This window comes from Squalius cephalus (assembly GCF_949319135.1).
Source record: "Squalius cephalus genome assembly, contig: scaffold_45, whole genome shotgun sequence".
NCBI lineage: Eukaryota > Metazoa > Chordata > Actinopteri > Cypriniformes > Leuciscidae > Squalius > Squalius cephalus.
Window position 1 is genome coordinate 236,593 of NW_027645855.1, and position 24,971 is coordinate 261,563.

A 24,971-nucleotide genomic window follows, 5' to 3' on the forward strand; every position below is an offset into this window, starting at 1 on the left:
CGTACTTTAACGAACTCCTCCTACAGTTTTAATCTGATCATCTTCAAATTTGGTGAGTGTAATCTTAAGGCCTTTGCGACGTTAAAGTGCGAAGATCTTGAGTTTTCGTCAAAGGGCGGGTCCTCGGCGGCCTGACAAATTTCGATGTTTCGCCATGAAACAGGAAGTTGCTGTAACTCAGGCATGGAATGTCCAATCTGCCCCAAACTTCACACTTTTGATAAGCGTTCTGTCCTGAACACATGACCATGCTCATATTCAGTTACAGTCATAGCGCCACCTGCTGGCAACAGGAAGTGACATGTTTAACACTGATATGGACTCCTAATAACATATAAAAAAGTGCCAGCAAGTGCTAAACATGCTAACAACATAATAGAAGCATGCTAAAACATGCTAGCAAACTCTTAGCTAAGTGCTAAAGCATGCTATTATTGCAATTAAATAGGAATTTGCTGTAACTCAGGCATGGAATGTCCAATCTGCCCCAAACTTCACACTTTTGATAAGCGTTCTGTCCTGAACACATCTACATGAGAAAATTCAGTTATAGTAATAGCGCCACCTACTGGTAACAGGAAGTGACATGTTTAACACTCTTGTGGTCTCCTAATAACATATAAAAAAGAGCCAACAAGTGCTAAACAGGTTAGCAACATACTAGAAACATGCTAGCAAACACTTAGCTAAGTGCTAAAGCATGCTATTACTGCAATTAAATAGGAATTTGCTGTAACTCAGGCATGTAATGTCCAATCTGCCCCAAACTTCACACATTTGATAAGAATCATGGCCTGAACACATGTCTATGCTCAAATTCAGTTATAGTAATAGCACCACCTACTGGCAACAGGAAGTGGCATGTTTAACACTTTGATGCCGTTCTAGCAACATGTTAAAAATGCCATTGAGTTCTATACATGCTAGAAACATGTTAAAACATGCTAGCAGTACTTAGCTAAGTGCTAAACCATGCTAATTCAATGAAACAGGACTTTGTTGTTACTCAAGAAGGCAATGTACAATCTACCCCAAACTTCACACGTTTGATAAGAGTTATCTCTTGAACACATGTCCATGCTCATATTTAGTTATAGTCATAGCGCCACCTGCTGGCAACAGGAAGTGACGTTTAACACTGTTCTTGACTCCTAATAACATATAAAAAAATGCAAGTAGGTGCTAAACATCCTACCAACATACTAGAGACTTGCTAAAACATACTAGCAAACACTTAGCTAAGTGCTAAAGAATGATATTACTGCAATTAAATATGAATTTGCTGTAACTCAGGCAAGGAATGTCCAATCTGCCCCAAACTTCACACTTTTGATAAGCGTTCTGTCCTGAACACATGATCATGCTTACAGTCATAGCGCCACCTGCTGGCAGCAGGAAGTGACATGTTTAACACTGTTATGGACTCCTAATAACATATAAAAAAGTGCCAGCAAGTGCTAAACATGCTAACAACATACTAGAAACATGCTAAAACATGCTAGCAAACTCTTAGCTAAGTGCTAAAGCATGCTATTATTGCAATTAAATAGGAATTTGCTGTAATTCAGGCATGGAATGTCCAATCTGCCCCAAACTTCACACATTTGATAAGAATCATGGCCTGAACACATGTCTATGCTCAAATTCAGTTATAGTAATAGCGCCACCTACTGGCAACAGGAAGTGACATGTTTAACACTTTTATGCCGTTCTAGCAACATGTTAAAAATGCCATTGAGTTCTAAACATGCTAGAAACATGTTAAAACATGCTAACAATGCTTAGCTAAGTGCTAAAGAATGTTAATTCAATGAAACATGACTTTGTTGTTACTCAAGAAGGCAATGTCCAATTTGCACCAAACTTCACACGTTTGATAAGAGTTCTGTCCTGAACACACATCCATGCTCATATTCAGTTATAGCCATAACGCCACCTACTGGCAACAGAAACTGACATGGTTAACACCGTAATGCAGTACTAACCACATAATTATTGTGTACTAAGCATGCTAGAAACAGACTAAACATGCTAGCAACACTTAGCTGAGTCATGAAGCATGCTATTATCACCATTATACAAAACATTTTGTAACTGACTTTGACATACTCTTACTATATATACCTCCTTAAATGTACATTTCCCAACCATGCTCTGTCTTCCTAAAGCCACCGAGTGTTGATGGCACGGGTGCGAGGGCCCTTTCATCGCTGCTTGCAGCTTTAATTAGGGCCCGAGCACCGATGGTGTGAGGACCCTCTTGGAATTGCTCTGTTTATTATTATTATTAGGGCCCGAGCACCGATGGTGTGAGGACCCTCTTGGAATTGCTCTGTTTATTATTATTATTATTATTCTTCTTCTTCTTCTTCTCCGCATTTAATTGCATTTTTGAGGGCCTAAACATGCTCGAAAACTCACGAAACTTTGCACACGCGTCAGAACTGGCGAAAATTTACATCTGATATAGGTTTCAGAATTGGACGGGGCAAAATGGCTCGATAGCGCCACCTATAAAAGTTCAACGGAGTGCGCCTCCCGCAACGTTCCACGTACGTGCACGAAATTCGGTACATACATGTAATGACCTAATACCTACAAAAAAGTCTCTTGGAGCATAGCCCTAAACACAACAGGAAGTCAGCCATTTTGAACTTCCTCTCAGATTTTTGTGCAGTTTTTGCCATTTTCAGGCCTCGTACTTTAACGAACTCCTCCTACAGTTTTAATCTGATCATCTTCAAATTTGGTGAGTGTAATCTTAAGGCCTTTGCGACGTTAAATTGCGAAGATCTTGAGTTTTCGTCAAAGGGCGGGTCCTCGGCAGCCTGACAAATTTCGATGTTTCGCCATGAAACAGGAAGTTGCTGTAACTCAGGCATGGAATGTCCAATCTGCCCCAAACTTCACACTTTTGATAAGCGTTCTGTCCTGAACACATGACCATGCTCATATTCAGTTACAGTCATAGCGCCACCTGCTGGCAACAGGAAGTGACATGTTTAACACCGATATGGACTCCTAATAACATATAAAAAAGTGCCAGCAAGTGCTAAACATGCTAACAACATAATAGAAGCATGCTAAAACATGCTAGCAAACTCTTAGCTAAGTGCTAAAGCATGCTATTATTGCAATTAAATAGGAATTTGCTGTAACTCAGGCATGGAATGTCCAATCTGCCCCAAACTTCACACTTTTGATAAGCGTTCTGTCCTGAACACATCTACATGAGAAAATTCAGTTATAGTAATAGCGCCACCTACTGGTAACAGGAAGTGACATGTTTAACACTCTTGTGGTCTCCTAATAACATATAAAAAAGAGCCAACAAGTGCTAAACAGGTTAGCAACATACTAGAAACATGCTAGCAAACACTTAGCTAAGTGCTAAAGCATGCTATTACTGCAATTAAATAGGAATTTGCTGTAACTCAGGCATGTAATGTCCAATCTGCCCCAAACTTCACACATTTGATAAGAATCATGGCCTGAACACATGTCTATGCTCAAATTCAGTTATAGTAATAGCACCACCTACTGGCAACAGGAAGTGACATGTTTAACACTTTGATGCCGTTCTAGCAACATGTTAAAAATGCCATTGAGTTCTATACATGCTAGAAACATGTTAAAACATGCTAGCAGTACTTAGCTAAGTGCTAAACCATGCTAATTCAATGAAACAGGACTTTGTTGTTACTCAAGAAGGCAATGTACAATCTACCCCAAACTTCACACGTTTGATAAGAGTTATCTCTTGAACACATGTCCATGCTCATATTTAGTTATAGTCATAGCGCCACCTGGTGGCAACAGGAAGTGACGTTTAACACTGTTCTTGACTCCTAATAACATATAAAAAAATGCAAGTAGGTGCTAAACATCCTACCAACATACTAGAGACTTGCTAAAACATACTAGCAAACACTTAGCTAAGTGCTAAAGAATGATATTACTGCAATTAAATATGAATTTGCTGTAACTCAGGCAAGGAATGTCCAATCTGCCCCAAACTTCACACTTTTGATAAGCGTTCTGTCCTGAACACATGATCATGCTTACAGTCATAGCGCCACCTGCTGGCAGCAGGAAGTGACATGTTTAACACTGTTATGGACTCCTAATAACATATAAAAAAGTGCCAGCAAGTGCTAAACATGCTAACAACATACTAGAAACATGCTAAAACATGCTAGCAAACTCTTAGCTAAGTGCTAAAGCATGCTATTATTGCAATTAAATAGGAATTTGCTGTAATTCAGGCATGGAATGTCCAATCTGCCCCAAACTTCACACATTTGATAAGAATCATGGCCTGAACACATGTCTATGCTCAAATTCAGTTATAGTAATAGCGCCACCTACTGGCAACAGGAAGTGACATGTTTAACACTTTTATGCCGTTCTAGCAACATGTTAAAAATGCCATTGAGTTCTAAACATGCTAGAAACATGTTAAAACATGCTAACAATGCTTAGCTAAGTGCTAAAGAATGTTAATTCAATGAAACATGACTTTGTTGTTACTCAAGAAGGCAATGTCCAATTTGCACCAAACTTCACACGTTTGATAAGAGTTCTGTCCTGAACACACATCCATGCTCATATTCAGTTATAGCCATAACGCCACCTACTGGCAACAGAAACTGACATGGTTAACACCGTAATGCAGTACTAACCACATAATTATTGTGTACTAAGCATGCTAGAAACAGACTAAACATGCTAGCAACACTTAGCTGAGTCATGAAGCATGCTATTATCACCATTATACAAAACATTTTGTAACTGACTTTGACATACTCTTACTATATATACCTCCTTAAATGTACATTTCCCAACCATGCTCTGTCTTCCTAAAGCCACCGAGTGTTGATGGCACGGGTGCGAGGGCCCTTTCATCGCTGCTTGCAGCTTTAATTATTCTTCTTCTTCTTCTTCTCCGCATTGAATTGCATTTTTGAGGGCCTAAACATGCGCGAAAACTCACGAAACTTTGCACACGCGTCAGAACTGGCGAAAATTTACATCTGATATAGGTTTCAGAATTGGACGGGGCAAAACGGCTCGATAGCGCCACCTATAAAAGTTCAACGGAGTGCGCCTCCCGCAACGTTCCACGTACGTGCACGAAATTCGGTACATACATGTAATGACCTAATACCTACAAAAAAGTCTCTTGGAGCATAGCCCTAAACACAACAGGAAGTCAGCCATTTTGAACTTCCTCTCAGATTTTTGTGCAGTTTTTGCTATTTTCAGGCCTCGTACTTTAACGAACTCCTCCTACAGTTTTAATCTGATCATCTTCAAATTTGGTGAGTGTAATCTTAAGGCCTTTGCGACGTTAAATTGCGAAGATCTTGAGTTTTCGTCAAAGGGCGGGTCCTCGGCGACCTGACAAATTTCGATGTTTCGCCATGAAACAGGAAGTTGCTGTAACTCAGGCATGGAATGTCCAATCTGCCCCAAACTTCACACTTTTGATAAGCGTTCTGTCCTGAACACATGACCATGCTCATATTCAGTTACAGTCATAGCGCCACCTGCTGGCAACAGGAAGTGACATGTTTAACACTGTTATGGACTCCTAATAACATATAAAAAAGTGCCAGCAAGTGCTAAACATGCTAACAACATACTAGAAGCATGCTAAAACATGCTAGCAAACTCTTAGCTAAGTGCTAAAGCATGCTATTATTGCAATTAAATAGGAATTTGCTGTAACTCAGGCATGGAATGTCCAATCTGCCCCAAACTTCACACTTTTGATAAGCGTTCTGTCCTGAACACATCTACATGAGAACATTCAGTTATAGTAATAGCGCCACCTACTGGTAACAGGAAGTGTCATGTTTAACACGTTGATGCCATTCTAGCAACATGTTAAAAATGCCATTGACTTCTAAACATGCTAGAAACATGTTAAAACATGCTAGCAATACTTAGCTAAGTGCTAAAGCATGCTAATTCAATGAAACAGGATGTTGTTGTTACTCAAGAAGGCAATGTCCAATCTGCGCCAAACTTCACACTTTTAATAAACATTCTGTCCTGAACACATGACCATGCTCATATTCAGTTACAGTCATAGTGCCACCTGCTGGCAACAGGAAGTGACATGTTAAACACTGTTGTGGACATATAAAAACGTATAAAAAAAGTGCCAGCAAGTGCTTAACATGCTAACAACATACTAGAAACATGCTAAAACATGCTAGCAAACACTTAGCTAAGTGTTAAAGCATGCTATTGCTGCAATTAAATAGGAATTTGCTGTAACACAGGCATGGAATGTCCAATCTGCCCCAAACTTCACACGTTTGATAAGAGTCATGGCCTGAACACGTGTCTATGCTCAAATTCAGTTATAGTAATAGCGCCACCTACTGGCAACAGGAAGTGACATGTTTAACACTCTTGTGGTCTCCTAATAACATATAAAAAAGAGCCAGCAAGTGCTAAACAGGTTAGCAACATACTAGAAACATGCTAGCAAACACTTAGCTAAGTACTAAAGCATGCTATTACTGCAATTAAATAGGAATTTGCTGTAACTCAGGCATGGAATGTCCAATCTGCCCCAAACTTCACACGTTTGATAAGAATCATGGCCTGAACACATGTCTATGCTAAAATTCAGTTATAGTAATAGCGCCACCTACTGGCAACAGGAAGTGACATGTTTAACACATTGATGCCGTTCTAGCAACATGTTAAAAATGCCATTGAGTTCTAAACATGCTAGAAACATATTAAAACATGCTAGCAATACTTAGCTAAGTGCTAAAGCATGCTGATTCAATGAAACAGGACTTTGTTGTTACTCAGGAAGGCAATGTAAGAGTTATCTCTTGAGTTATCTCTTATCTCTTGAACACATGTCCATGCTCATATTTAGTTAGTCATAGCGCCACCTGCTGGCAACATGAAGTGACGTTTAACACTGTTCTTGACTCCTAATAACATAAAAAAATGCCAGTAGGTGCTAAACATCCTACCAACATACTAGAGACATGTTAAAACATACTAGCAAACACTTAGCTAAGTGCTAAAGAATGATATTACTGCAATTAAATATGAATTTGCTGTAACTCAGGCATGGAAGATCCAATTTGCCCCAAACTTCACACGTTTGATAAGAGTTCTGTACTGAACACATGACCATGCTCATATTCAGTTATAGTCATAATGCCACCTGCTGGAAACAGGAAGTGACGTTTAACACTATTGTGGTCTCCTAATAACATAAAAAAGTGCCAGCAGGTGTTAAACAGGCTAGCAACATACTAGAAAGATGCTAAAACATGCTATCAAACACTTAGCTAAGTGCTAAAGCATGCTATTATTGCAATTAAATAGGAATTTGCTGTAACTCAGGCATGGAATGTCCAATCTGCCCCAAACTTCACACTTTTGATAAGAGTCATGGCCTGAACACATCTACATGAGAATGTTCAGTTATAGTAATAGCGCCACCTACTGGCAACAGGAAGTGACATGTTTAACACGTTGATGCCGTTCTAGCAACATGTTAAAAATGCCATTGAGTTCTAAACATGCTAGAAACATGTTAAAACATGCTAACAATGCTTAGCTAAGTGCTAAAGAACGCTAATTCAATGAAACATGACTTTGTTGTTACTCAAGAAGGCAATGTCCAATTTGCACCAAACTTCACACGTTTGATAAGAGTTCTGTCCTGAACACACATCCATGCTCATATTCAGTTATAGTCATAACGCAACCTACTGGCAACAGAAACTGACATGGTTAACACAGTAATGCAGTACTAACCACATAATTATTGTGTACTAAGCATGCTAGAAACAGACTAAACATGCTAGCAACACTTAGCTGAGTCATGAAGCATGCTATTATCACCATTATACAAAACATTTTGTAACTGACTTTGACATACTCTTACTATATATACCTCCTTAAATGTACATTTCCCAACCATGCTCTGTCTTCCTAAAGCCACAGAGTGTTGATGGCACGGGTGCGAGGGCCCTTTCATCGCTGCTTGCAGCTTTAATTATTATTATTAGGGCCCGAGCACCGATGGTGTGAGGACCCTCTTGGAATTGCTCTGTTTATTATTATTCTTCTTCTTCTTCTTCTTCTTCTTCTCCGCATTGAATTGCATTTTTGAGGGCCTAAACATGCGCGAAAACTCACGAAACTTTGCACACGCGTCAGAACTGGCGAAAATTTACATCTGATATAGGTTTCAGAATTGGACGGGGCAAAACGGCTCGATAGCGCCACCTATAAAAGTTCAACGGAGTGCGCCTCCCGCAACGTTCCACGTACGTGCACGAAATTCGGTACATACATGTAATGACCTAATACCTACAAAAAAGTCTCTTGGAGCATAGCCCTAAACACAACAGGAAGTCAGCCATTTTGAACTTCCTCTCAGATTTTTGTGCAGTTTTTGCCATTTTCAGGCCTCGTACTTTAACGAACTCCTCCTACAGTTTTAATCTGATCATCTTCAAATTTGGTGAGTGTAATCTTAAGGCCTTTGCGACGTTAAATTGCGAAGATCTTGAGTTTTCGTCAAAGGGCGGGTCCTCGGCGGCCTGACAAATTTCGATGTTTCGCCATGAAACAGGAAGTTGCTGTAACTCAGGCATGGAATGTCCAATCTGCCCCAAACTTCACACTTTTGATAAGCGTTCTGTCCTGAACACATGACCATGCTCATATTCAGTTACAGTCATAGCGCCACCTGCTGGCAACAGGAAGTGACATGTTTAACACTGTTATGGACTCCTAATAACATATAAAAAAGTGCCAGCAAGTGCTAAACATGCTAACAACATAATAGAAGCATGCTAAAACATGCTAGCAAACTCTTAGCTAAGTGCTAAAGCATGCTATTATTGCAATTAAATAGGAATTTGCTGTAACTCAGGCATGGAATGTCCAATCTGCCCCAAACTTCACACTTTTGATAAGCGTTCTGTCCTGAACACATCTACATGAGAAAATTCAGGTATAGTAATAGCGCCACCTACTGGTAACAGGAAGTGTCATGTTTAACACGTTGATGCCATTCTAGCAACATGTTAAAAATGCCATTGACTTCTAAACATGCTAGAAACATGTTAAAACATGCTAGCAATACTTAGCTAAGTGCTAAAGCATGCTAATTCAATGAAACAGGATGTTGTTGTTACTCAAGAAGGCAATGTCCAATCTGCGCCAAACTTCACACATTTGATAAGAGTTATCTCTTGAACACATGTCCATGCTCATATTTAGTTATAGTCATAGTGCCACCTGCTGGCAACAGGAAGTGACGTTTAACACTGTTATGGACTCCTAATAACATATAAAAAAGTGCCAGCAAGTGTTAAACATGCTAACAACATACTAGAAACATGCTAAAACATGCTAGCAAACACTTAGCTAAGTGCTAAAGCATGCTATTGCTGCAATTAAATAGGAATTTGCTGTAACACAGGCATGGAATGTCCAATCTGCCTCAAACTTCACACGTTTGATAAGAGTCATGGCCTGAACACATCTACATGAGAATATTCAGTTATAGTAATAGCGCCACCTGCTGTCAACAGGAAGTGACATGTTTAACACTGTTGTGGTCTCCTAATAACATATAAAAAAGAGCCAGCAAGTGCTAAACAGGTTAGCAACATACTAGAAACATGCTAGCAAACACTTAGCTAAGTGCTAAAGCATGCTATCACTGCAATTAAATAGGAATTTGCTGTAACCCAGGCATGGAATGTCCAATCTGCCCCAAACTTCACACGTTTGATAAGAATCATGGCCTGAACACATGTCTATGCTCAAATTCAGTTATAGTAATAGCACCACCTACTGGCAACAGGAAGTGACATGTTTAACACGTTGATGCCGTTCTAGCAACATGTTAAAAATGCCATTGACTTCTAAACATGCTAGAAACATGTTAAAACATGCTAGCAATACTTAGCTAAGTGCTAAAGCATGCTAATTCAATGAAACAGGACTTTGTTGTTACTCAAGAAGGCAATGTACAATCTACCCCAAACTTCACACGTTTGATAAGAGTTATCTCTTGAACACATGTCCATGCTCATATTTAGTTATAGTCATAGCGCCACCTGCTGGCAACAGGAAGTGACGTTTAACACTGTTCTTGACTCCTAATAACATATAAAAAAAAGGCCAGTAGGTGCTAAACATCCTACCAACATACTAGAGACATGCTAAAACATACTAGCAAACACTTAGCTAAGTGCTAAAGAATTATATTACTGCAATTAAATATGAATTTGCTGTAACTCAGGCATGGAATGTCCAATCTGCCCCAAACTTCACACTTTTGATAAGCGTTCTGTCCTGAACACATGACCATGCTCATATTCAGTTACAGTCATAGCGCCACCTGCTGGCAACAGGAAGTGACATGTTTAACACTGTTATGGACTCCTAATAACATATAAAAAAGTGCCAGCAAGTGCTAAACATGCTAACAACATACTAGAAGCATGCTAAAACATGCTAGCAAACTCTTAGCTAAGTGCTAAAGCATGCTATTATTGCAATTAAATAGGAATTTGCTGTAACTCAGGCATGGAATGTCCAATCTGCCCCAAACTTCACACTTTTGATAAGCGTTCTGTCCTGAACACATCTACATGAGAACATTCAGTTATAGTAATAGCGCCACCTACTGGTAACAGGAAGTGTCATGTTTAACACGTTGATGCCATTCTAGCAACATGTTAAAAATGCCATTGACTTCTAAACATGCTAGAAACATGTTAAAACATGCTAGCAATACTTAGCTAAGTGCTAAAGCATGCTAATTCAATGAAACAGGATGTTGTTGTTACTCAAGAAGGCAATGTCCAATCTGCGCCAAACTTCACACTTTTAATAAACGTTCTGTCCTGAACACATGACCATGCTCATATTCAGTTACAGTCATAGTGCCACCTGCTGGCAACAGGAAGTGACATGTTAAACACTGTTGTGGACATAAAAACATATAAAAAAGTGCCAGCAAGTGCTAAACATGCTAACAACATACTAGAAAAATGCTAAAACATGCTAGCAAACACTTAGCTAAGTGCTAAAGCATGCTATTGCTGCAATTAAATAGGAATTTGCTGTAACACAGGCATGGAATGTCCAATCTGCCTCAAACTTCACACGTTTGATAAGAGTCATGGCCTGAACACATCTACATGAGAATATTCAGTTATAGTAATAGCGCCACCTGCTGTCAACAGGAAGTGACATGTTTAACACTGTTGTGGTCTCCTAATAACATATAAAAAAGAGCCAGCAAGTGCTAAACAGGTTAGCAACATACTAGAAACATGCTAGCAAACACTTAGCTAAGTGCTAAAGCATGCTATCACTGCAATTAAATAGGAATTTGCTGTAACCCAGGCATGGAATGTCCAATCTGCCCCAAACTTCACACGTTTGATAAGAATCATGGCCTGAACACATGTCTATGCTCAAATTCAGTTATAGTAATAGCACCACCTACTGGCAACAGGAAGTGACATGTTTAACACGTTGATGCCGTTCTAGCAACATGTTAAAAATGCCATTGACTTCTAAACATGCTAGAAACATGTTAAAACATGCTAGCAATACTTAGCTAAGTGCTAAAGCATGCTAATTCAATGAAACAGGACTTTGTTGTTACTCAAGAAGGCAATGTACAATCTACCCCAAACTTCACACGTTTGATAAGAGTTATCTCTTGAACACATGTCCATGCTCATATTTAGTTATAGTCATAGCGCCACCTGCTGGCAACAGGAAGTGACGTTTAACACTGTTCTTGACTCCTAATAACATATAAAAAAAAGGCCAGTAGGTGCTAAACATCCTACCAACATACTAGAGACATGCTAAAACATACTAGCAAACACTTAGCTAAGTGCTAAAGAATTATATTACTGCAATTAAATATGAATTTGCTGTAACTCAGGCATGGAATGTCCAATCTGCCCCAAACTTCACACTTTTGATAAGCGTTCTGTCCTGAACACATGACCATGCTCATATTCAGTTACAGTCATAGCGCCACCTGCTGGCAACAGGAAGTGACATGTTTAACACTGTTATGGACTCCTAATAACATATAAAAAAGTGCCAGCAAGTGCTAAACATGCTAACAACATACTAGAAGCATGCTAAAACATGCTAGCAAACTCTTAGCTAAGTGCTAAAGCATGCTATTATTGCAATTAAATAGGAATTTGCTGTAACTCAGGCATGGAATGTCCAATCTGCCCCAAACTTCACACTTTTGATAAGCGTTCTGTCCTGAACACATCTACATGAGAACATTCAGTTATAGTAATAGCGCCACCTACTGGTAACAGGAAGTGTCATGTTTAACACGTTGATGCCATTCTAGCAACATGTTAAAAATGCCATTGACTTCTAAACATGCTAGAAACATGTTAAAACATGCTAGCAATACTTAGCTAAGTGCTAAAGCATGCTAATTCAATGAAACAGGATGTTGTTGTTACTCAAGAAGGCAATGTCCAATCTGCGCCAAACTTCACACTTTTAATAAACGTTCTGTCCTGAACACATGACCATGCTCATATTCAGTTACAGTCATAGTGCCACCTGCTGGCAACAGGAAGTGACATGTTAAACACTGTTGTGGACATAAAAACATATAAAAAAGTGCCAGCAAGTGCTAAACATGCTAACAACATACTAGAAAAATGCTAAAACATGCTAGCAAACACTTAGCTAAGTGCTAAAGCATGCTATTGCTGCAATTAAATAGGAATTTGCTGTAACACAGGCATGGAATGTCCAATCTGCCTCAAACTTCACACGTTTGATAAGAGTCATGGCCTGAACACATCTACATGAGAATATTCAGTTATAGTAATAGCGCCACCTGCTGTCAACAGGAAGTGACATGTTTAACACTGTTGTGGTCTCCTAATAACATATAAAAAAGAGCCAGCAAGTGCTAAACAGGTTAGCAACATACTAGAAACATGCTAGCAAACACTTAGCTAAGTGCTAAAGCATGCTATCACTGCAATTAAATAGGAATTTGCTGTAACCCAGGCATGGAATGTCCAATCTGCCCCAAACTTCACACGTTTGATAAGAATCATGGCCTGAACACATGTCTATGCTCAAATTCAGTTATAGTAATAGCGCCACCTACTGGCAACAGGAAGTGACATGTTTAACACGTTGATGCCGTTCTAGCAACATGTTAAAAATGCCATTGAGTTCTAAACATGTTAGAAACATATTAAAACATGCTAGCAATACTTAGCTAAGTGCTAAAGCATGCTAATTCAATGAAACAGGACTTTGTTGTTACTCAAGAAGGCAATGTACAATCTACCCCAAACTTCACACGTTTGATAAGAGTTATCTCTTGAACACATGTCCATGCTCATATTTAGTTATAGTCATAGCGCCACCTGCTGGCAACAGGAAGTGATGTTTAACACTGTTCTTGACTCCTAATAACATATTAAAAAAATGCCAGTAGGTGCTAAACATCCTACCAACATACTAGAGACATGCTAAAACATACTAGCAAACACTTAGCTAAGTGCTAAAGAATGATATTACTGCAATTAAATATGAATTTGCTGTAACTCAGGCATGGAATGTCCAATCTGCCCCAAACTTCACACTTTTGATAAGCGTTCTGTCCTGAACACATGACCATGCTTATATTCAGTTACAGACATAGCGCCACCTGCTGGCAACAGGAAGTGACATGTTTAACACTGTTATGGACTCCTAATAACATATAAAAAAGTGCCAGCAAGTGTTAAACATGCTAACAACATATTATAAACATGCTAAAACATGCTAGCAAACTCTTAGCTAAGTGCTAAAGCATGCTATTATTGCAATTAAATAGGAATTTGCTGTAACTCTGGCATGGAATGTCCAATCTGCCCCAAACTTCACACTTTTGATAAGAGTCATGGCCTGAATACATCTACATGAGAATGTTCATTTATAGTAATAGCGCCACCTACTGGCAACAGGAAGTGACATGTTTAACACGTTGATGCCGTTCTAGCAACATGTTAAAAATGCCATTGAGTTCTAAACATGCTAGAAACATGTTAAAACATGCTAACAATGCTTAGCTAAGTGCTAAAGAATGCTAATTCAATGAAACATGACTTTTTTGTTACTCAAGAAGGCAATTTCCAATTTGCACCAAACTTCACACGTTTGATAAGAGTTCTGTCCTGAACACACATCCATGCTCATATTCAGCAATAGTCATAACGCCACCTACTGGCAACAGAAACTGACATGGTTAACACAGTAATACAGTACTAACCACATAATTATTGTGTACTAAGCATGCTAGAAACAGACTAAACATGCTAGCAACACTTAGCTGAGTCATGAAGCATGCTATTATCACCATTATACAAAACATTTTGTTACTAACTTTGACATACTCTTACTATATATACCTCCTTAAATGTACATTTCCCAACCATGCTCTGTCTTCCTAAAGCCACCGAGTGTTGATGGCACGGGTGCGAGGGCCCTTTCATCGCTGCTTGCAGCTTTAATTATTATTATTATTATTATTATTCTTATTATTCTCCGCATTTAATTGCATTTTTGAGGGCCTAAACATGCTCGAAAACTCACGAAACTTTGCACACGCGTCAGAACTGGCGAAAATTTACATCTGATATAGGTTTCAGAATTGGACGGGGCAAAATGGCTCGATAGCGCCACCTATAAAAGTTCAACGGAGTGCGCCTCCCGCAACGTTCCACGTACGTGCACGAAATTCGGTACATACATGTAATGACCTAATACCTACAAAAAAGTCTCTTGGAGCATAGCCCTAAACACAACAGGAAGTCAGCCAATTTGAACTTCCTCCCAGATTTTTGTGCAGTTTTTGACATTTTCAGGCCTCGTACTTTAACGAACTCCTCCTACAGTTTTAATCTGATCATCTTCAAATTTGGTGAGTGTAATCTTAAGGCCTTTGCGACGTTAAATTGCGAAGATCTTGAGTTTTAGTCGAAGGGCGGGTCCTCGGCGGCCTGACAAATTTTGATGTTTCGCCATGAAACAGGAAGTTGCTGTAACTCAGGCATGGAATGTCCAATCTGCCCCAAACTTCACACATTTGATAAGAGTTCTGTCCTGAACACATGACCATGCTCATATTCAGTTATAGTCATAGAGCCACCTGCTGGCAACAGGAAGTGACATGTTTAACACTGTTATGGACTCCTAATAACATATAAAAAAGTGCCAGCAAGTGCTAAACATGCTAACAACATACTAGAAGCATGCTAAAACATGCTAGCAAACTCTTAGCTAAGTGCTAAAGCATGCTATTATTGCAATTAAATAGGAATTTGCTGTAACTCAGGCATGGAATGTCCAATCTGCCCCAAACTTCACACTTTTGATAAGCGTTCTGTCCTGAACATATCTACATGAGAATATTCAGTTATAGTAATAGCGCCACCTACTGGTAACAGGAAGTGTCATGTTTAACACGTTGATGCCATTCTAGCAACATGTTAAAAATGCCATTGACTTCTAAACATGCTAGAAACATGTTAAAACATACTAGCAATACTTAGCTAAGTGCTAAAGCATGCTAATTCAATGAAACAGGATGTTGTTGTTACTCAAGAAGGCAATGTCCAATCTGCACCAAACTTCACACTTTTAATAAACGTTCTGTCCTGAACACATGACCATGCTCATATTCAGTTATAGTCATAGCGCCACCTGCTGGCAACAGGAAGTGACATGTTTAACACTGTTATGGACTCCTAATAACATATAAAAAAGTGCCAGCAAGTGCTAAACATGCTAACAACATACTAGAAGCATGCTAAAACATGTTAGCAAACTCTTAGCTAAGTGCTAAAGCATGCTATTATTGCAATTAAATAGGAATTTGCTGTAACTCAGGCATGGAATGTCCAATCTGCCCCAAACTTCACACTTTTGATAAGCGTTCTGTCCTGAACATATCTACATGAGAATATTCAGTTATAGTAATAGCGCCACCTACTGGTAACAGGAAGTGTCATGTTTAACACGTTGATGCCATTCTAGCAACATGTTAAAAATGCCATTGACTTCTAAACATGCTAGAAACATGTTAAAACATGCTAGCTAATGTTAAAACATGCTAGCAATACTTAGCTAAGTGGTAAAGCATGCTAATTCAATGAAACAGGATGTTGTTGTTACTCAAGAAGGCAATGTCCAATATGCGCCAAACTTCACACTTTTAATAAACGTTCTGTCCTGAACACATGACCATGCTCATATTCAGTTACAGTCATAGTGCCACCTGCTGGCAACAGGAAGTGACATGTTAAACACTGTTGTGGACATATAAAAACATATAAAAAAAGTGCCAGCAAGTGCTAAACATGCTAACAACATACTAGAAACATGCTAAAACATGCTAGCAAACACTTAGCTAAGTGCTAAAGCATGCTATTGCTGCAATTAAATAGGAATTTGCTGTAACACAGGCATGGAATGTCCAATCTGCCCCAAACTTCACACGTTTGATAAGAGTCATGGCCTGAACACATCTACATGAGAATATTCAGTTATAGTAATAGCGCCACCTGCTGTCAACAGGAAGTGACATGTTTAACACTGTTGTGGTCTCCTAATAACATATATAAAAGAGCCAGCAAGTGCTAAACAGGTTAGCAACATACTAGAAACATGCTAGCAAACACTTAGCTAAGTGATAAAGCATGTTATTACTGCAATTAAATAGGAATTTGCTGTAACTCAGGCATGGAACGTCCAATCTGCCCCAAACTTCACATGTTTGATAAGAATCATGGCCTGAACGCATGCCTATGCTCAAATTCAGTTATAGTAATAGCGCCACCTACTGGCAACAGGAAGTGACATGTTTAACACGTTGATGCCGTTCTAGCAACATGTTAAAAATGCCATTGAGTTCTAAACATGCTAGAAACATATTAAAACATGCTAGCAATACTTAGCTAAGTGCTAAAGCATGCTAATTCAATGAAACAGGACTTTGTTGTTACTCAAGAAGGCAATGTACAATCTACCCCAAACGTCACACGTTTGATAAGAGTTATCTCTTGAACACATGTCCATGCTCATATTTAGTTATAGTCATAGCGCCACCTGCTGGCAACAGGAAGTGACGTTTAACACTGTTCTTGACTCCTAATAACATATAAAAAAATGCCAGTAGGTGCTAAACATCCTACCAACATACTAGAGACATGCTAAAACATAATAGCAAACACTTAGCTAAGTGCTAAAGAATGATATTACTGCAATTAAATATGAATTTGCTGTAACTCAGGCATGGAATGTCCAATCTGCCCCAAACTTCACACTTTTAATAAACGTTCTGTCCTGAACACATGACCATGCTCATATTCAGTTACAGTCATAGTGCCACCTGCTGGCAACAGGAAGTGACATGTTAAACACTGTTGTGGACATAAAAACATATAAAAAAGTGCCAGCAAGTGCTAAACATGCTAACAACATACTAGAAAAATGCTAAAACATGCTAGCAAACACTTAGCTAAGTGCTAAAGCATGCTATTGCTGCAATTAAATAGGAATTTGCTGTAACACAGGCATGGAATGTCCAATCTGCCTCAAACTTCACACGTTTGATAAGAGTCATGGCCTGAACACATCTACATGAGAATATTCAGTTATAGTAATAGCGCCACCTGCTGTCAACAGGAAGTGACATGTTTAACACTGTTGTGGTCTCCTAATAACATATAAAAAAGAGCCAGCAAGTGCTAAACAGGTTAGCAACATACTAGAAACATGCTAGCAAACACTTAGCTAAGTGCTAAAGCATGCTATCACTGCAATTAAATAGGAATTTGCTGTAACCCAGGCATGGAATGTCCAATCTGCCCCAAACTTCACACGTTTGATAAGAATCATGGCCTGAACACATGTCTATGCTCAAATTCAGTTATAGTAATAGCGCCACCTACTGGCAACAGGAAGTGACATGTTTAACACGTTGATGCCGTTCTAGCAACATGTTAAAAATGCCATTGAGTTCTAAACATGTTAGAAACATATTAAAACATGCTAGCAATACTTAGCTAAGTGCTAAAGCATGCTAATTCAATGAAACAGGACTTTGTTGTTACTCAAGAAGGCAATGTACAATCTACCCCAAACTTCACACGTTTGATAAGAGTTATCTCTTGAACACATGTCCATGCTCATATTTAGTTATAGTCATAGCGCCACCTGCTGGCAACAGGAAGTGATGTTTAACACTGTTCTTGACTCCTAATAACATATTAAAAAAATGCCAGTAGGTGCTAAACATCCTACCAACATACTAGAGACATGCTAAAACATACTAGCAAACACTTAGCTAAGTGCTAAAGAATGATATTACTGCAATTAAATATGAATTTGCTGTAACTCAGGCATGGAATGTCCAATCTGCCCCAAACTTCACACTTTTGATAAGCGTTCTGTCCTGAACACATGACCATGCTTATATTCAGTTACAGACATAGCGCCACCTGCTGGCAACAGGAAGTGACATGTTTAACACTGTTATGGACTCCTAATAACATATAAAAAAGTGCCAGCAAGTGTTAAACATGCTAACAACATATTATAAACATGCTAAAACATGCTAGCAAACTCTTAGCTAAGTGCTAAAGCATGCTATTATTGCAATTAAATAGGAATTTGCTGTAACTCTGGCATGGAATGTCCAATCTGCCCCAAACTTCACACTTTTGATAAGAGTCATGGCCTGAATACATCTACATGAGAATGTTCATTTATAGTAATAGCGCCACCTACTGGCAACAGGAAGTGACATGTTTAACACGTTGATGCCGTTCTAGCAACATGTTAAAAATGCCATTGAGTTCTAAACATGCTAGAAACATGTTAAAACATGCTAACAATGCTTAGCTAAGTGCTAAAGAATGCTAATTCAATGAAACATGACTTTTTTGTTACTCAAGAAGGCAATTTCCAATTTGCACCAAACTTCACACGTTTGATAAGAGTTCTGTCCTGAACACACATCCATGCTCATATTCAGCAATAGTCATAACGCCACCTACTGGCAACAGAAACTGACATGGTTAACACAGTAATACAGTACTAACCACATAATTATTGTGTACTAAGCATGCTAGAAACAGACTAAACATGCTAGCAACACTTAGCTGAGTCATGAAGCATGCTATTATCACCATTATACAAAACATTTTGTTACTAACTTTGACATACTCTTACTATATATACCTCCTTAAATGTACATTTCCCAACCATGCTCTGTCTTCCTAAAGCCACCGAGTGTTGATGGCACGGGTGCGAGGGCCCTTTCATCGCTGCTTGCAGCTTTAATTATTATTATTATTATTATTATTCTTATTATTCTCCGCATTTAATTGCATTTTTGAGGGCCTAAACATGCTCGAAAACTCACGAAACTTTGCACACGCGTCAGAACTGGCGAAAATTTACATCTGATATAGGTTTCAGAATTGGACGGGGCAAAATGGCTCGATAGCGCCACCTATAAAAGTTCAACGGAGTGCGCCTCCCGCAACGTTCCACGTACGTGCACGAAATTCGGTACATACATGTAATGACCTAATACCTACAAAAAAGTCTCTTGGAGCATAGCCCTAAACACAACAGGAAGTCAGCCAATTTGAACTTCCTCCCAGATTTTTGTGCAGTTTTTGACATTTTCAGGCCTCGTACTTTAACGAACTCCTCCTACAGTTTTAATCTGATCATCTTCAAATTTGGTGAGTGTAATCTTAAGGCCTTTGCGACGTTAAATTGCGAAGATCTTGAGTTTTAGTCGAAGGGCGGGTCCTCGGCGGCCTGACAAATTTTGATGTTTCGCCATGAAACAGGAAGTTGCTGTAACTCAGGCATGGAATGTCCAATCTGCCCCAAACTTCACACATTTGATAAGAGTTCTGTCCTGAACACATGACCATGCTCATATTCAGTTATAGTCATAGAGCCACCTGCTGGCAACAGGAAGTGACATGTTTAACACTGTTATGGACTCCTAATAACATATAAAAAAGTGCCAGCAAGTGCTAAACATGCTAACAACATACTAGAAGCATGCTAAAACATGCTAGCAAACTCTTAGCTAAGTGCTAAAGCATGCTATTATTGCAATTAAATAGGAATTTGCTGTAACTCAGGCATGGAATGTCCAATCTGCCCCAAACTTCACACTTTTGATAAGCGTTCTGTCCTGAACATATCTACATGAGAATATTCAGTTATAGTAATAGCGCCACCTACTGGTAACAGGAAGTGTCATGTTTAACACGTTGATGCCATTCTAGCAACATGTTAAAAATGCCATTGACTTCTAAACATGCTAGAAACATGTTAAAACATACTAGCAATACTTAGCTAAGTGCTAAAGCATGCTAATTCAATGAAACAGGATGTTGTTGTTACTCAAGAAGGCAATGTCCAATCTGCACCAAACTTCACACTTTTAATAAACGTTCTGTCCTGAACACATGACCATGCTCATATTCAGTTATAGTCATAGCGCCACCTGCTGGCAACAGGAAGTGACATGTTTAACACTGTTATGGACTCCTAATAACATATAAAAAAGTGCCAGCAAGTGCTAAACATGCTAACAACATACTAGAAGCATGCTAAAACATGTTAGCAAACTCTTAGCTAAGTGCTAAAGCATGCTATTATTGCAATTAAATAGGAATTTGCTGTAACTCAGGCATGGAATGTCCAATCTGCCCCAAACTTCACACTTTTGATAAGCGTTCTGTCCTGAACATATCTACATGAGAATATTCAGTTATAGTAATAGCGCCACCTACTGGTAACAGGAAGTGTCATGTTTAACACGTTGATGCCATTCTAGCAACATGTTAAAAATGCCATTGACTTCTAAACATGCTAGAAACATGTTAAAACATGCTAGCTAATGTTAAAACATGCTAGCAATACTTAGCTAAGTGGTAAAGCATGCTAATTCAATGAAACAGGATGTTGTTGTTACTCAAGAAGGCAATGTCCAATATGCGCCAAACTTCACACTTTTAATAAACGTTCTGTCCTGAACACATGACCATGCTCATATTCAGTTACAGTCATAGTGCCACCTGCTGGCAACAGGAAGTGACATGTTAAACACTGTTGTGGACATATAAAAACATATAAAAAAAGTGCCAGCAAGTGCTAAACATGCTAACAACATACTAGAAACATGCTAAAACATGCTAGCAAACACTTAGCTAAGTGCTAAAGCATGCTATTGCTGCAATTAAATAGGAATTTGCTGTAACACAGGCATGGAATGTCCAATCTGCCCCAAACTTCACACGTTTGATAAGAGTCATGGCCTGAACACATCTACATGAGAATATTCAGTTATAGTAATAGCGCCACCTGCTGTCAACAGGAAGTGACATGTTTAACACTGTTGTGGTCTCCTAATAACATATATAAAAGAGCCAGCAAGTGCTAAACAGGTTAGCAACATACTAGAAACATGCTAGCAAACACTTAGCTAAGTGATAAAGCATGTTATTACTGCAATTAAATAGGAATTTGCTGTAACTCAGGCATGGAACGTCCAATCTGCCCCAAACTTCACATGTTTGATAAGAATCATGGCCTGAACGCATGCCTATGCTCAAATTCAGTTATAGTAATAGCGCCACCTACTGGCAACAGGAAGTGACATGTTTAACACGTTGATGCCGTTCTAGCAACATGTTAAAAATGCCATTGAGTTCTAAACATGCTAGAAACATATTAAAACATGCTAGCAATACTTAGCTAAGTGCTAAAGCATGCTAATTCAATGAAACAGGACTTTGTTGTTACTCAAGAAGGCAATGTACAATCTACCCCAAACGTCACACGTTTGATAAGAGTTATCTCTTGAACACATGTCCATGCTCATATTTAGTTATAGTCATAGCGCCACCTGCTGGCAACAGGAAGTGACGTTTAACACTGTTCTTGACTCCTAATAACATATAAAAAAATGCCAGTAGGTGCTAAACATCCTACCAACATACTAGAGACATGCTAAAACATAATAGCAAACACTTAGCTAAGTGCTAAAGAATGATATTACTGCAATTAAATATGAATTTGCTGTAACTCAGGCATGGAATGTCCAATCTGCCCCAAACTTCACACTTTTGATAAGCGTTCTGTCCTGAACACATGACCATGCTTATATTCAGTTACAGTCATAGCGCCACCTGCTGGCAACAGGAAGTGACATGTTTAACACTGTTGTGGACTCCTAATAACATATAAAAAAGTGCCAGCAAGTGTTAAACATGCTAACAACATACTAGAAACATGCTAAAACATGCTAGCAAACTCTTAGCCAAGTGCTAAATTATGCTATTATTGCAATTAAATAGGAATTTGCTGTAACTCAGGCATGGAATGTCCAATCTGCCCCAAACTTCACACTTTTGATAAGAGTCATGGCCTGAACACATCTACATGAGAATGTTCAGTTATAGTAATAGCGCCACCAACTGGCAACAGGAAGTGACATGTTTAACACGTTGATGCCGTTCTAGCAACATGTTAAAACATGCTAACAATGCTTAGCTAAGTTCTAAAGAATGCTAATTCAATGAAACATGACTTTGTTGTTACTCAAGAAGGCAATGTCCAATTTGCACCAAACTTCACATGTTTGATAAGAGTTCTGTCCTGAACACACATCCATGCTCATATTCAGTTATAGTCATAACGCCACCTACTGGCAACAGAAACTGACATGGTTAACACAGTAATGCAGTACTAACCACATAATTATTGTGTACTAAGCATGCTAGAAACAGACTGAACATGCTAGCAACACTTAGCTGAGTCATGAAGCATGCTATTATCACCATTATACAAAACATTTTGTAACTGACTTTGACATACTCTTACTATATATACCTCCTTAAATGTACATTTCCCAACCATGCTCTGCCTTCCTAAAGCCACCGAGTGTTGATGGCACGGGTGCGAGGGCCCTTTCATCGCTGCTTGCAGCTTTAATTAGGGCCCAAGCCCTGAAAGGGCGAAGGCCCTATTGTTTTCGGTAGGATTATTGTTTATTATTAGGGCCCAAGCCCTGAAAGGGCGAAGGCCCTATTGTTTTCGGTAGGATTATTGTTTATTATTATTATTATTATTATTTTTTTCTACTTCTCGGGCACTTTTGGGGCCCTTAACATGCTCAAAAACTCTTGAAATTTTGCACACACGTCAGAACCTGCGGCCATCAGGGCCGGACTGAAGCTGGTACCCGGGCGTGGCACGGGGGCTCGACAGCGCCCCCTGGAATTATGTCGGAAAAATTGGTCCATAAATCAAACACGCTTGCATGTAATAATATGAAACTCAGTACACATATAGATCTCATCGGGCCGAACAACTTTCGTGCTCTAAGTTTTACACCAGCCCAACAGGAAGTCGGTTATTATACGTTGTTTGGAAAATGCATACAATGGAATGTGAAATACTCCTCCTAGGGAATTCATCCGATCGCCACCAAACTAGGTGTGAATGAAGTCAAGACATTGAGGATGCTAAATTGCGAACGGATTTTTGATATCTCGAACGGTTTGGCCGTGGCGAGGAAACGAATTTATGGCGAATAATGGGACACAGGAAGTGTGTTATAACTTCTGCATACATTAACTGATCTTGATGAAACTTCAGCAGTGTGTTCGTTGTAAGAGGCCGAACACAAGGATGTGACTATTGTGAGTCAAAGTTATAGCGCCACCAACTGGCAGCAGGAAGTGTGTCACTTTCAAAATGCTTTGAAATCACTCTCTTATTTTTACCCGATTTGCTTCAAACTTTATGTGTATAATGTAGACACACGGCAGATAAAGACCTGTGAAAGGATTATTGATATCTTAGATACTGTTGCCATGGCAACGGATCAAACTTTATTATTCTTTTTTGATGCTTTTGAGACTCTTAACATACTTGAAATTGCATGAAACTCAACAGACACATCACACTTATTAGCCAGTAGACATGTGCAAAGTTTCAAAAACGGGCGTGGTGGAATGGCTCAGTAGCGCCACCTTTAGTCAAAAATGGGGCCTTAGTTTTTCCTAGAATCACAAAAATCGGTATGTATATTGTTCTCATCGAGCCGGACAACTTTCTAATTTACACTTAATAGCTCAAAGCAACAGAAAGTCAGATATTTTGGTTTGAATGTGATTTTTTGGAGAATTTTCTCTCTCTCTCTCTGTCTCTGAGTGTGTGAGGGGTGGGGGTGATTTGTCAGTTGAGTGAGATTTACTTTTTCATTTGTTTTTCAAGGTTTCTGGGGCTTTTGGGTCCCTAAACGTGCTCGAAAACTCTTGAAACTTTGCACACAGGTCAGAACCCGCGGCCATCAGGGCGGGGCTGAATCTGGTAGCCGGGCGTGGCAGGGGGGCTCGACAGCGCCCCCTTGAACGGGGTTCTAAAACTTGGTCCATATATCAAACAAACTTGCATGAATTAATTTGAAACTCGGTACACATATAGATCTCATCGGGCCGAACAACTTTCGTGCTCTAAGTTTTACGCCAGCCCAACAGGAAGTCGGCTATTATGGGTTGTTTGGAAAACGCTTGCTGTGGAATGTGAAATACTCCTCCTAGAAAATTCACCGTGTCCCCTTCAAACTCGGTGTGCATGTAGTCAAGGCATTGAGGATGCTAAATTGCGGACGGATTTTTGATATCTCGAACGGTTTGGCTGTGGCGAGGAATCGAATTTATGGCGAGAAAAGAGAAACACGGAAGTGGAATAACTTCTGCATACATTAACTGATCTTGATGAAACTTCAGCAGTGTGTTCGTGGTAAGAGGCCGATCAGATGGATGTAGCTATTGTGAGTCAAAGTTATAGCGCCACCAACT

The 24,971-nt window shown here is 39.2% G+C and overlaps 1 protein-coding gene across 2 annotated transcripts in view; it reads left to right on the plus strand.

Moving 5' to 3' along the window:
- LOC307154085 (MSL complex subunit 3-like) overlaps positions 1-24,971 on the plus strand; it is a 266,037-nt gene that overhangs the window by 190,000 nt on the left and 51,066 nt on the right. The window lies entirely within an intron of this gene.